General features: G+C 37.5%; 1 protein-coding gene across 5 annotated transcripts in view; it reads right to left on the bottom strand.

Annotated features, from left to right (window-relative positions):
* Nucleotides 1–13,968, bottom strand: part of Sorcs1 (sortilin related VPS10 domain containing receptor 1) — a 497,305-nt gene that overhangs the window by 171,733 nt on the left and 311,604 nt on the right. The window lies entirely within an intron of this gene.

Raw genomic sequence — 13,968 nt, 5'->3', positions numbered from 1 at the left:
GTGAAAGAAAAAAACAACACAAGGTTAGGCTTCTGAATTTACAAAACTCAAAAACGAATCACAGCAGAGCAAGGGGCAGTCACAGAATGATCATCTGGACAAAGGCTGTAACTTATTTTGTCATGCTTATTCTACCTTGGACCAATGTCAGAAAAACATTTTCACTAAGAAGCCAAGGGGTCATGAGACTCTGTAAGTGAGGGATCTTCAGTTCTACAGGACAACTTTTATAAGGATTACTTTTGTGGGGTTTGTAGTTATTTCTTTAACCTGGAACATTTCCTTTATCCCCAATGCGTCTTCATACTGTGGCTCATCTACACTCTACCTTTGGAGATAGGCAAGGAAAACCAAGACTAGTTGCCACTTGTTGGAATGGAAACCATAGGCATACAGAAAGGCAGGAGTTTATCAGTTTGTTTGTCACCTCCCTAATTCATCAGCAATATCCCACCTGACTTTGCTCTAATTTTACTAGCCCTCAAAGTCTGAACTCCTGAAATCTTCATGTATCAATGGGGAGCTGATTATTTTATCCCTCGGCCTTTATTAGTCCTTACAAAACTTACTTTGCTTCTCATCTGTATGCACTATACAAGAACTTACACTCCAAGGTGATCGGTATATGTGTAATGTGTATGTGTGTGTGTGTGTGTGTGTGTGTGTGTGTGTGTGTGTGTGTGTGAAGCATATTCCCAACTAAGCTAAGGCTTAGCATGTATTACACACATAATAAAACCTGCCCCCAAACTGAATGAATGGAAATAGTTTTCACAGTAATCATCTGGTCTTAGAAATATGCACAGACCAGTTTGCATAAGTATGAATGTAAGGGTCTGTGGAAAGTGTAGTAGGATGCCTTCTACATGATCTATGAACATGTAAACTCCACAGTTTCACATGCTTGCAAGGCCTAACCTTGGCCATGGTGTTAGGAATAATCTTTAGTAAGACTGTGAAGGCAGAGCTAATGAAAAAACTACTCCTTACTCCCTTATCCCAGGTGTCTAGGAATGTGTGCTGAAGTACCTCATTCTCCAACCTCCGCAAGTCTCCTGTCCCCCACTCAGAATGTGCATTGAATATCTCCAGACAGGAGACTTTAATTCATCCATTGACATTTTTTTTTTCTATCAACCTATCTGAGTTTGTTCTGAGAAGCATGAAGGTTGTACTGTTGTATTTAATATGTGCCCACAATGTAGAAAAATCATGACATAGAATTTAAAAATTAACAGAACAGGATGCAATAATTCCAAGCGAGAGATGGAGAGGAACAGAGAGACATAGAGACCGAGAGATAGAGAGACAGAGACAGACCAGGAAAGACAAAGAAACTACAGAATGAATGGCAAACATTCAGAGCATTCCTAATGCTCTATTAGTTGAAAGCAATCACACTGAAACTTCAGGATGGCTGGTATTGCCTTTGATAGAGGTGTCCAGTCATTGAAAATTGCATAAGGATTAAGTACCAGACACTGCCTAAACTCTGTATTTGCTCGGATGAATTTAAGGTGCATTCCTCTTTTCTTGAAGAAGACAAAAGGAATGTAGTGGACTAATGTTATTGGCTGTCAGCTGTAATTTGAAGAAGACAGGATGCACACATAACACTGGAGACTAATTGCCTCCCATAGCGTGTTCTAGCAAAGTCACTGTCCATCGACCATAAATCCTGACAGTGATAGGTTTGTCTGACATACATCCATCAAACAGTTTCCCTCATTGGATGACAGACAAAAAGCCATCAGGAAATCTGTTATATACAAACTCACATGGAGTCATTAAATATGTTGTATGCTTTAAGCAATTCACAGCTCTTCAATTCACAGAACTATTTCCAGGTGATTTCATATTTATTGGTACATAAAAAGCTGTCATTTTTCCAATAACAAATAAGCCATCAAATGATCGTGTTGCAATTAACAATGAGATGTAACAACCTTCTTTTCACTGCCAAGAACTCATTCCCATGATAATACGAAGAGGTTCTATTTTGTAGAACATGTATTGTCTCAGGATGGCAATTTTTTTTTATTCCAATTCCTTATGTCCCAGCAAACCAGACTATGTTTTCTTCCCTTCTCATCTCACAATCTACTTTTCCTGATAGACTACCTGACAAAAATAAAATAAATTAAAAATAGGCCTACAAAATGCCTTTAAGTCAAACTGATGTTTAATATATCATATACTTAATTTATATATGCATACTATAAAGTCTTAAGATTACCTGAGCTATTTTCCATCTAGATTATACTGGTATTGGTGATGGAATAATGCAAATATTTTACAACATATGAATAATCAGTATTATGTATGTATTATGGATTAAGGTTTTTTTTTTGTTTCTGAATCTTTTTCAGTATCTTGGTATATATCGTTTTTATCTGAATGGTAAGTATATAATCAAGAGCATACACACTGAAATACAAAGTCATGGATAATATATCCAAATTATGTAATCATTACCTTTAAATTAATTAGTCCAATGATGGTACTGTAGTGCATAATGAATTGTTAATTGAAAAAGTAAAATTTTTCTTTTCATTCTTCAAATTCCTGCATGACTTTACCTTAAAGGACATGAGGTTTGTCTTGGTATTTTATAAACTCTAAAAATCACAGCTAGCTGCAACTGAGAATTGAGAACAATCTCACTCTGAAGCCATCCCAGGCAAGAAAGATTGTGAGAGTCTGAGCTCCAGTTTACCACAAAAATCCAGAAGTGGCTCAAATTGTAGAATGCTATCCTTGAGCACAAAAGCTCACAGACAGTGCCCAGGCCTAGAGTTCAAGGCCCAGAATTGACAAAAAAAAAAAAAAGTAAATAAATTGATAAATTGACAAATTGATAAGTAATTTAATATAATTAAATAAGAAGGATTTGAACCATATGAGAAAAAAGTATAATCCTGTTTACACATAGGTAGTTTATAGAAAAATAAATTATATAAATTCTATCTTCAACAGGGTGTTTTTCACTGGCCACCAGTGGCTCATGCCTGTAATCCTAGCTACTCAGAAGGCTGAGATCTGAGCACATGGTTTGAAGTCAGCCTGGGCAGGAAAGTATGTGAGACACTTATCAATAAACTACTCGAAGAGGAGGAGGAGGAGGAGGAGAAGGAGGGGGAGGGGGAGGGGGAGGGGGAGGGGGAGGGGGAGGGGGAGGGGGAGGGGGAGGAGGAGGAGGAGGAGGAGGAGGAGGAGGAGGAACAACAACAACAACAACAGCAGCAGCAGCAACAACAAGCAGCGGCGGCACTATAGCTCAAGTGGTAGAACATGCCTTGAGCAAAAATCTCAGCACACAGATACAGAGTTCAAGCCCCAAGACAGGAAAAAAAAAAAAGAAAGAATAATTTTAAAAGGTTTTCCTCAATACCTATTAGCCTTAAATTGGGCTTCCTAATTGTATCTTGGAGCTTCTGGAGTGATCTGTTTTGCCAATTGGATTGGTTTTGTATTGTTTTTTGATCTTTCTCCATAGATTCTAGGGAATCTTCAGTTCCTGAGATTCAGTCCTCTGTTTCATCTAGTCTGGAATGTAGGCTAGCTACTTGATTTCGAATCTCTCTTCCTTCTGACTGGTCTTTCTTGATGGTTTCTATGTCTTTGCTATAATTTTCTCTTAGGTCCTGCATGGACTTCATTACTTCATTAATTTGGTTCTGAGTGCTGTCTCTCAAATCTTTTCATTGGACTCTTGAAGTTCATTTATCTTTCTATTTGTGAAGGCCATGAAATTGTCTATTACTTTATGGACAGATTGATGTATTGATTCAAACTTTTCATTTAACATTTTTATCAGTAGAGTTTGTAGAGCATTTTGAGGGTTCTCTTCTAGGTCTCTGATTGACTGCTCTGCTTCCTTTTGGAAGTTCTTTTTGGACTGGTGGGATTTCTCTATGAGCCCCTTTGATTCACTCAGATTGAACTACCTTCCATCCGATAACCAGGGGTCAGTGGAGTCTGGATGTCCTGGAAGTAAATTTAGGAAGATAAGTTAGGGGTAGTGAAGAGAATAGAGTAAAATGAATGGGGAGGGGCTGTGATGATTTGGGCTTAATTTTAGTGAAGTATAAACTTAGAGAAGAGTAGAATCAGTAGAAAGAACGAGGTTAAAATGATAGACAATGGAGAGTCAGCAGAAAAGAGTAAAGGTGTTAGTCAAAGGAAAGTAATTTTAAAGAAAGAAAATGTGAAAAGAGAATCAAAGAAAAAATACAAGAAAACAAACACACAAAACACAAAAAAAATTACCAGAAAAAAAACACACAATAAAAACCCCTAATAAAACAAACAAATAAAAATGGAAAACAAAAAACAAATGACAACTCAGAAATGAAAAATAAAAAAGTCTAAAGAAAGAGCAACATATTCTGAGTGTTTACATTCAAAGTAATGACTGTTCTTCAAAAATAATACACTGACTTTCTCCAGCATACTTATTGATATATATGTAGAAAGTTACGGATATATGATATATGTGTATATCTATATGTCTATATCTATCTATCTATCTATCTATCTATCTATCTATCTATCTATCTATCTATCTATCTATCTATATCTATCAATAGATCAATCTATCTATCTATATTCCAAGTTAGGATGACTTTTTACCATGGTCTGGTTCTTTAAATAAATGGTGCCCTTCTTTCAGGAGTATGATCTGAATATCAGAACTTTATGAAAACTTAGAAAAAGACACGAATCCAAACTTACACATTCCTAAACTAAGCTCTCTCTGTAAAAAACAAAAAACACAGTAGGAGAGCTGTTTGCCTTGAACATACCCTGTCCTTGCTAGGTCCATACAGATCTATAGTCCCTGTGAAGGACTAAAGGAACTAATAAATGAGTGAATCCTTTGTTTCCCGCCTTCTGCTGAATGCAGCCCAAAGATGCCTGCAGCATCAGACTCCAAGTCCTCTTGAACCAATCACCATTCTACTTGGAAACAAGGCAAGCCAAGACGACGTTGAACAAGAGTAATTATTTGCCCGTCTGATTGGCTCATGAGTGTTAGCACCCTTTGCTTCTGCCTTGCAGGGTATGGAAGGCTACACTAGCATTTGCAGATGAATTGTGTTCCACAGAAAGTCAATAACAGCGACCCAGGCTCCCACCACCTGGCTCTAAGCAATCATTCATCATCCACTTTGGAAGGAGAGTGAAACTTTATTTGCTTTTCCTAGAGGTGATGACAAGTGAAAGTGAAATACAATTTATAGATTCCAAATGTGCCACTACCTTCTTCTTTAGGCAGTATTTCTTCCGACTGCTTGGTGTAGCCAAAAAAATTAAATGCATCTTTTCTCATTGAGTTGCTCCAGATTCAAAATATACTGACAGGATGCAATTCTCTAATAGAATGGCAGACAAACTTTTTAAGAGTTCCAGGTCCTTCTTATGGGCTTTCTTCTTCATATAACAAATCTGTTATTATTTACTCATCCAGATGCTCTGCCTAGGAAGGTTGTTTGTTGAAGTCCACCATTTACCTGCTCGCATGGATTAGAGTTCATGAGAAGCACACTGCTGCCTCTTGGCATGTACATTTTCTCATCATTTTCCTGGTCTTAATGCAGAAAGTATTTTGTATGTGTTACTCTTTTTTGTTGTTGATTTTTCTATTGTCATTTGTGGGCTGAAATCAACAAGAGGTAATGTGCCACTGTTGCAAAGAGCTCTCATGTTTTGTTTAAGTATTAATTCAGCTCCAGGTGCCCATATCACAGGTGCATAATAAATATTTTTCATAATGGTAATGGTAAGGACAGAGACAAATAGCAACAGCAGCAGCAATTGAGCTCTCCAGTTATCATCTCAAGCAAACATTTCTATCTATAAACAGAGGAAGAGGCTCTTCGCAAACCTCCAGCCTCAGAATTAAAAACAAATTAAGCAAAATGCAATCAGAGCAAGGAAGTAATTTGCTGACCACTGTGGGCAGAAGAGCTGCTTATTCCCAATGACAGCATTTATCCTCCCCGATGAGATGAGGGGGGAAGCATTAAGTGTTTATCAATTAGCAGCTGTTTGGAGGACAATATCAGGGAAAGTTGCACAAGGATCCCTGAATGACCTGAAGAAAGAAATCCACAGAAGGATAAATAATATAGTGAAAGAAGGAGGAAGTGGATGACTAAAGGAAAAGTTTCCATCAGGAACATGGATAGAAAATGCGTCTGTGCAAAGATGGGTGCATCACAAACACTTATCCCACCTCATCTGACTGAATTCAGTGAAGCTTCCCTAATGAACCAGCTTTGTTCATTAAGGCCAAATGGTGCCATTCAGTATGAGGAGACAAGAGGAAGATTTGGGCAGTAGACCATCTACTTGTGGCCCGAGAAGTGATTCTGTGAAATTGCTGTAAAACTTTGGTATGGCATCCTAAAGAGTCTATTCCATGAGTTTACTTCTAAATCCACTCCCTCCACACACAGCACTTTGGAAATTGGATCCAAATACCTGGACTTCTACAACAAAATAATACATTTTGTGGAGCATGTGATATATAATTTCAGTCCCACACATGTCTTCATTAGTCTGTCATGAGACCTATGTATTCATTGTTACTTGTAACAATAATGAAAGTACATTCAATCAATACTCTCAGGTCCTCTCTTATACAGAACATAGGTACCATGTATATTCACCAGAAATGAGGACACATGGACATATTCCCTGAAAGATAAGAGACTTTTACAGGATGTCTTTGCTTATTCCTGTTAGGATGACAGAACATGATTCTCTCCTCTGAGATGACTTAGAGAACCTCACATTTAAAAAAACAGTGCTCGGGGCTGGGAGTGTGACTTAGTGGTAGAGTGCTTGGCTAGCATGCATAAATCCCTGGGTTCGATTCCTCAGTACTACAGAAACAAACAATAAAAAAAAACAACTGTAAGTGGCACTGTGGCCCAAGTGGTAGAGTGTTAAGCTTGAGCAAAGAAGTTCAGGGACAGTGCCCAGGCCCTGGGTTTAAGCCCCATGACTGGCATAAATAAATAAACAAACAAACAAACAAATAAATAAACCGGTGCTCCCTGGGAGATGCTGATCCTCTGCTTTTGTGCTACAATTGCTCATGTACACGCCAGCAGACTTGCATGGTTGAGCACTATGTACCATAGACTTGTGCTCCACCAGAAGAGCCAAGAAGGAATTCTAAAGCTGACAATGGGCGACATCTTCCTAGGTGTGCACCTTTCCTTACAGAAGAAGGAGGAGAATACATTTAGTGCGAGGAGTTCACTACACAGGAAGAGGGAAAAGCAAGCAATAGCATAAATTACAATTAGGATATAGAATGGGGATTGGGTCCAAAGGTTTGGCTTTGAGTTTCAATTCTGCTATCAGCTGAATCCCTGGGAATTCCTCATAGCTTAATTTTTTTTTGTTTTGTTTTGAGCTTCAAATTCTTCACTGGAGATATGCTAAAGAAGTCATGCAAAGCTTCCTACTTAATCTTGAAAATGTATTATTCTATTTAATTGTATTACAAATTACTTCAACAAGACATTATTATGCCCATTTGACAGGTAAGAAAATAAGACTTAAACTATTATCTCAGAAAGAACAGTAAATTTAGTACCATGTAGTCTGAAAATATAATAGTTGAGTCCTAGGAGAGAGAGAAAAAAAGAACAGAAAAGAGAAGCAGAAATAGAGAGACAGAGAATAACTCCGTATTGCAGCTCTCATAAAAATGTTGCCTAGATGGAAAACAGAAGAGACAATAAGGAATGGGGTAATAGACAATGGGGACTGGTAAAAATAAGTCATTAGCAAACTATACAATTGTTTTTAACTCTAAAACTATTGGCAAATAAAAATATTCAGTCCTCATTCACACCAAGTATTTTACACAATGGCCCTCATCTTCTTATCCTCACGCTTCAAACACTACTCTTCCTATAACCAGTGTTATGCTGTATCATAAAAAATGAATAAGGAAGAGAGGAAATGAGCAACAAAAAATCCCCACCGACCTATTGATAATATTGACAGGGAAAGAAATACAATCTTACATGCTAGCTGTCAAACACGCTGACTCTAAATCCAGTAAGAATCATCACAGTGTAATTGTTTTCCTAAGGAACACATCCTATGTCTAATTAATGTCTGAAAATACAGACCCAATTTTTTTTTCTGGAGAAATAGCTATTACTATACCAGTATGATCGTAGGAACAATATGGAATATGGATGAATGGTTAGCATTGAATCATCTTGCTTCAAAACCTAAGCATGGTATTTCACAGGCAAAGAATGATGTATAAATTCAGGGGACATTTTTATTACTGCAGTCACTATGGTAACTGATTAAATACCTGGAGACTATTTGAGCTGCCTTCAAAATCCCAGCATCATGCATAGCTTCCACTCAAATGTAATCAGAGCCCACTCCCATGGTCATTACCAGTCCCAGAGTCACTTCTCCCTTAAATCCCCCAAGATCTATAAATGCCAAAGGGTTGCATCATTTTAAAATGTTAGCTGCTATCAGAGGGAGCCATGATGCTGGAAGAAACAGACATTCATCTTCTTTGCTCATGGAAAACTTTACAAGCAGCGATGCTCATTTAATGATAAGAAATCACCCTTCTTCCATCAGAAATGATAAAAGCAAGGCAGGTGGAGAGGTGCAGAGAGCAAAAAGAGAAGCTCTTGCTATGTCTTCAACATGGATTTTGACAAGGGTAACATCGTTCGGGTTGACTTTTTTAGATGCACACTTGACTTTTTTTTTTGAGTTTGGATAAGGGTCAAGCAGAAATGTCACATAAGTAAAAAAGAAAGACCTAGAATAATAACTGTTTTCTAAATAGTAATGACTGGAACGTACCCTCATTCTTCATTCTTCGCACCATTTATATCACCACCACGACAAGGATGTTTTAATTTTCCTTACTTACATTAAGGTCTCATAATAAACTGGCAAATATAGCAGGGTGCATCAGGGAAGATTAATGAGGCCGGGGCCGCATGAGACCTTGCTAATGCATTTCGCTATTAAAGCTTTCCTGAAAAGATGATGGAGACCACCAGGGGCTTCTCTCAAAGAGGATTTGCAGATTAGTGGGGTGAGAACAGCCTTTGCTGCTCAGCTGCAAAGTTCCTAGAAGAAAGGCCTAGAGAGGGGCATCTAGGAAGAAGCACCAAATGTTAAAAAGGAGATCCGTTTCATGTGAAATTTGCCTTCTTTTTTTTATCAAATATGTAACAACAGGCTTTGATTACCTCCAGTTGTTTTTCATAGGCAAAAAAAAATGGGTGAAGGTACCTCACAGACCCATGCCTGAGTATTATCTGGCACATTTTGTTTCCTAACTCCTTTCTTCTTTGCTTGTCAGTCAGAGCAGGCAATACAGCAGCACCGTGTTTTCTGAACATGACTGCTAACCATGAGTGCATTTTTTTATGCAGTTTGAAATCTACAGTTAATTTCATCTGAAAATGCATCTCTCAGAAACAGAATAACTATAGTACATTAAAGAGAAAAGGACTTCAGTTCTGTTTATATATTGTTCTGTGACAAGCTACAAAATAGTAGCTCAATAAAAGCACTGTGTTTTGCTCATGATTTTGTGGCTCAGAAATCTGGGAAGACCTCAGCTAGGTTGGGAGTCTCAAGGCCACGCTGTGCTGGGCTAGAATTGGATATCCCACTTTCAAGATGGTGTCTTTACTTCACATCTGGCCTTAGCCTCCCTCTCTGCTCCTACATGGCACCCTCCCCTCCAGACACTTTTTGCTTCAGTTGATTTGCAGATAAGATCTCTTATTCTGTCCTGGCCAACCTTGCGCCATGATCTCCCTACTTCTGCATGGCAAAGAGCTAGGATTTTGGTCATGTGCGACCACATCCAGGCCCTCCAATCCGTTTCTTAATAGCAAAATAGAGGGCTGGGAATATGGCCTAGAGGTAAAGTGCTTGCCTCATATATATGAAGCCCTGGGTTCAATTCCTCAGCACCACATATATAGAAAAAAGCCTGAAGTGGCACTGTGGCTCAAGTGGTAGAGTGCTAGCCTTGAGCAAAAAAGAAGCCAGGGACAGTGCTCAGGCCCTGAGTTCAAGCCCCAGAACCGGCAAAACAGAACAAAAGAGAACTTATTATTATCTATCTATAGTTAATACTATCCCACCAGTATCAAAGACAAAACAATCCAGCAACTCAAAAAGGATAGATAGAGCTCTCTTCGTTCTGACCAGGGCATCATCAAATGTGTGGTTTAAAAGTAGGATTTTTAAGCTAGCATTGGATCAACAAAAGAGCGTGAGCAAGTGAATGAGTGAGTGAATGACTGGCAAATCTGTCCAGAATCACCTAGGAAGTCCAATTTCTATCACACTTGGCAAAACTATCCCTGTGTAAACCTACCCCTGCGTTTTATTATAGGTTACTTTATTTTGTTTGCTCTTGTTGCATAGAAAAAGATCCTACTGATGCTGTGTCAAATCCCTCATCTGTCTGATTTTATGAAATAATATTTATCAAAACTGAACTCCAGGAAATGGTAACAAGTCACGTTTTCTTTATTTTTTCTTTTTGTCATCTTTGGTAGGGTAAGTGAGAGTACAGAAATCAAGGGAGAAAGGATAAATAAATGCAGCAGTGGTACCAGACACTACATTGAAAATGAGCTATGCAACTTATAGATGGTATGGGAGGGAAAAACTGAGAGAAGGGTTGATATTGTCCAAAAGAAAGTATGTTCTTACTTGAATTATGTAACTGTAACCCCTGGGTACATCACCTTTATAATAACAATAAAAAATAAAAACTTAAAAATAAACCAGCTAGGGCTGGAAATATGGCCTAGTGGCAAGAGCGCTGGCTTCGTATACATGAAGCCCTGGGTTCGATTCCCCAGCACCACATATACAGAAAATGGCCAGAAGTGGCGCTGTGGCTCAAGTGGCAGAGTGCTAGCCTTGAGCAAAAAGAAGCCAGGGACAGTGCTTAGGCCCCGAGTCCAAGGCCCAGGACTGGCAAAAAACAAAACAAAACAAAAATAAGCCAGCTAGAAGTAAATGAATACATGAAAACATTCATCTAATCCACATTCTCACAAATGGGGGAGCCACACTTTAAGACATAATCACCATATCAGCTCTCTTGACATGAGTACTGTTTCTCAGTCCTTTGTTTTCAAAAAGAAGTAAAACTGTTTGTCTTCATCAATTCTTAGAAAAGTACACAATATTTTGTATATCTAGCATATTCCTTTAAATAGACAGCCACAACTGAACAGAGGTTAGGGCCCTGAACAATTAGAATGACTCTTAATCAAGACAATTCAATTACAAAAATCATGAAATTCAATTAGAAAAAGCTCCAATCTATTTTGCGGCCATATGAAAGTGATTTCAGACAAAGGTTCATATTCATGTTTTGTTGTGTGAGGCCATAAGAATACGATTATTGGAAAAGTTGGCTGACTTTGGTTATCTGAAGAATTAAATAGTTCACAGGGTTTTCTTTATGCCTAATAGGCAGGGTAAGTTTATATCTTAGGTTGAAAGTATTGGTGAGGTGGATAGTAACCTTTCATTTTAATAATGGAAGTTTTCTTTATATCGAACCATCATAAAATTGTGACAAAGTGAATGTTCTAAAAATGTTACCAAATTTGAAGAAATAGCAGCCATGTCTCATAAAAATGTAGTAAGTTCTGATAGAAACCCTAGCTACTCAGTAGATAGCGATGTAGATGATTGTAGTTTGAGGCCAATCTAGGCAGAACAATCTTTAAGACACTATCTTTACTTAACCAGCAAAAAGTGGGGCTGAATGCTTGGCAAGGTGTAGAGTGCCAGTGGTGAGCAAGAAAGTTAAATGAGAGTGTGAGGATATGAATTCAAGTCTCAGAACCAATCGGAAAAAGAGAAAGGAGAACAAATTCACCCAACTAATGTGTAATTTTGCAATCTCCCTTAATAACTATAATCAATTACCATTCCCTCCAACACATGATTATAAAACATGTCAATTAATTCCCTTTACAACAAAATACAAACCCTTTCTGAAAATATCAAAGGGTCAGATAAACAGGATACACAATTTTCACAGCCAACATCCTGCTTTACATTATTCCCTACCCATATAGCATGCATTTTTGAAAAATTTTTTAAATGCCTATAGTAGATGCATGGTAATTCTTGTGCATATTTGAATATACTAAACTTTAAAGCATATAATATAAAAAACGAAAAGAAAGACAATTACAGTATTTTGTGACAGATATCTCATAGATTTCCTCTGTCATAAAAGCCCCAATAAACATAAACCTTTTTTCTACCTTCCACCCAAATACTACTTCTAGTGATGTATTTCATTACATAAAGACAAATTTTCAAAGCAAACCTGTCATAACTATAATTCCAGTCTTTCTAGAAACCTTTTAAATGCATTACTTGCCAAAATGGATCTCTGCCAGAAAATTATGTTGGGTTTCTAACTTTTACTTAACATCTGTATCAAAATGCCATAATTTCCTTTCTTTTAATTTCTTATCTTATGTGCTTTAAAGATCAATACATTCAAATATGTGCAAGAATGACCGTGTATCTATTTCAGGCATTTTTTGAAAAATATCCTTCAAAAATATACTTAGAAAAAGACAAGTCATTTAAGCATTCCTGTAGGAAGAAAACCATCATTAACTTATACATTTCCTTTTTTTAATCTTAGTTCCCATAAATATATAAATACAAACAGATATACACTAACATGTGTTGAATAAGGTGAAAAAGAGAGAGGGGTGGGGAGAGAAGAAAGGAGGTAGGAGTAAAGGAGGGAGAGAGAGACAGAGTCAGCGGGCGAAAGAAAAGAAGGGAAAGAATGAAATGGAGAGAGAGTTTGAAATGAAAGGATCAAAGATATGTTGTCCTTTTGTGCTTCTTGTTTTGTGTTCTGTTGTGCTGTGTTGTGTTGGTGGCACTGGGGTTTCAGTTCAGAGTCTCACAGAAAACTTCCCTTTTGCCCAGGCTAGTCTCAAGCAGTGATTCCCCTATCTTTGGCTCTAATGTAGCTAGGATTACAGGCTTGAGTCACGCAGCTCACTTTGTACTTCCTAATCTGCTTTTCCCACTTTAAAGTCACACTGCAGAGATTTCCCAGGCTATTATCATGCATTTTCACATTTTATTGGTTACATAGATTTTTGATCTGATGGTATGACTATGTCACTGTGCAATTAACCTGATATTAGGGGTTAATGATTTTCAATAGAATAATCTTATGACCTCATATAGATTAATAATTCTGTACATTTATTATCATGTCTTCCAGTAATTTCTTAGAAGTGGAATTTATGTATAAAAATATGGTTTTTGTAGCCACTTTTGATATATACTACCGAATCTCTTTTGGAAAGGAAAGTACTAATTTTTAGTTCCTTTCCAGCACTATAAAGTACTTACCATTGGGTTTTAGCTCTTTTGTTGTAATACTTTCTAAGGTACTCAGTGAAAATTATGCACTTGATATCAATACATATCGATTTCATTCCTAAAGGTAGTGAAATATTTTCCTCCCTTCTTCTACCCTTTTCATTATTTTGGCATTTTTGTATCATCTCTTGAATATACTCATTTGATGGATTGCCAGACTATACTCTTTCTCCATTTTAAATGATAGTTATTTCTCTTTTCTTATTTGGGATATCACTTTATCTTTAAATCTGCAATTCCGGAAAAAAGGCACCAAAAGTGGTATTGTACGCTTTAGACACACACACACACACACACACACACACACACACACACACGGGTGGTCTCAGGCAAGTGCTTTAAGCTAGAAGATAATTAAGAGATTAGAAACTCTCAACTGCTCATTTCAGCAATTGTACTCTCTGAGTAAAAAGAGCCACAGAAAACACACACACACACACACACACACACACACACACACACACACACACATTTCTCCAGTTTTACTAA

This window comes from Perognathus longimembris, chromosome 2 (genome assembly GCF_023159225.1).
Source record: "Perognathus longimembris pacificus isolate PPM17 chromosome 2, ASM2315922v1, whole genome shotgun sequence".
In the NCBI taxonomy this organism is placed as follows: Eukaryota; Metazoa; Chordata; class Mammalia; order Rodentia; family Heteromyidae; genus Perognathus; species Perognathus longimembris.
The sequence above is the reverse complement of the archived record's forward strand: the minus strand, read 5'-3'. Positions and strand labels throughout refer to the sequence as shown.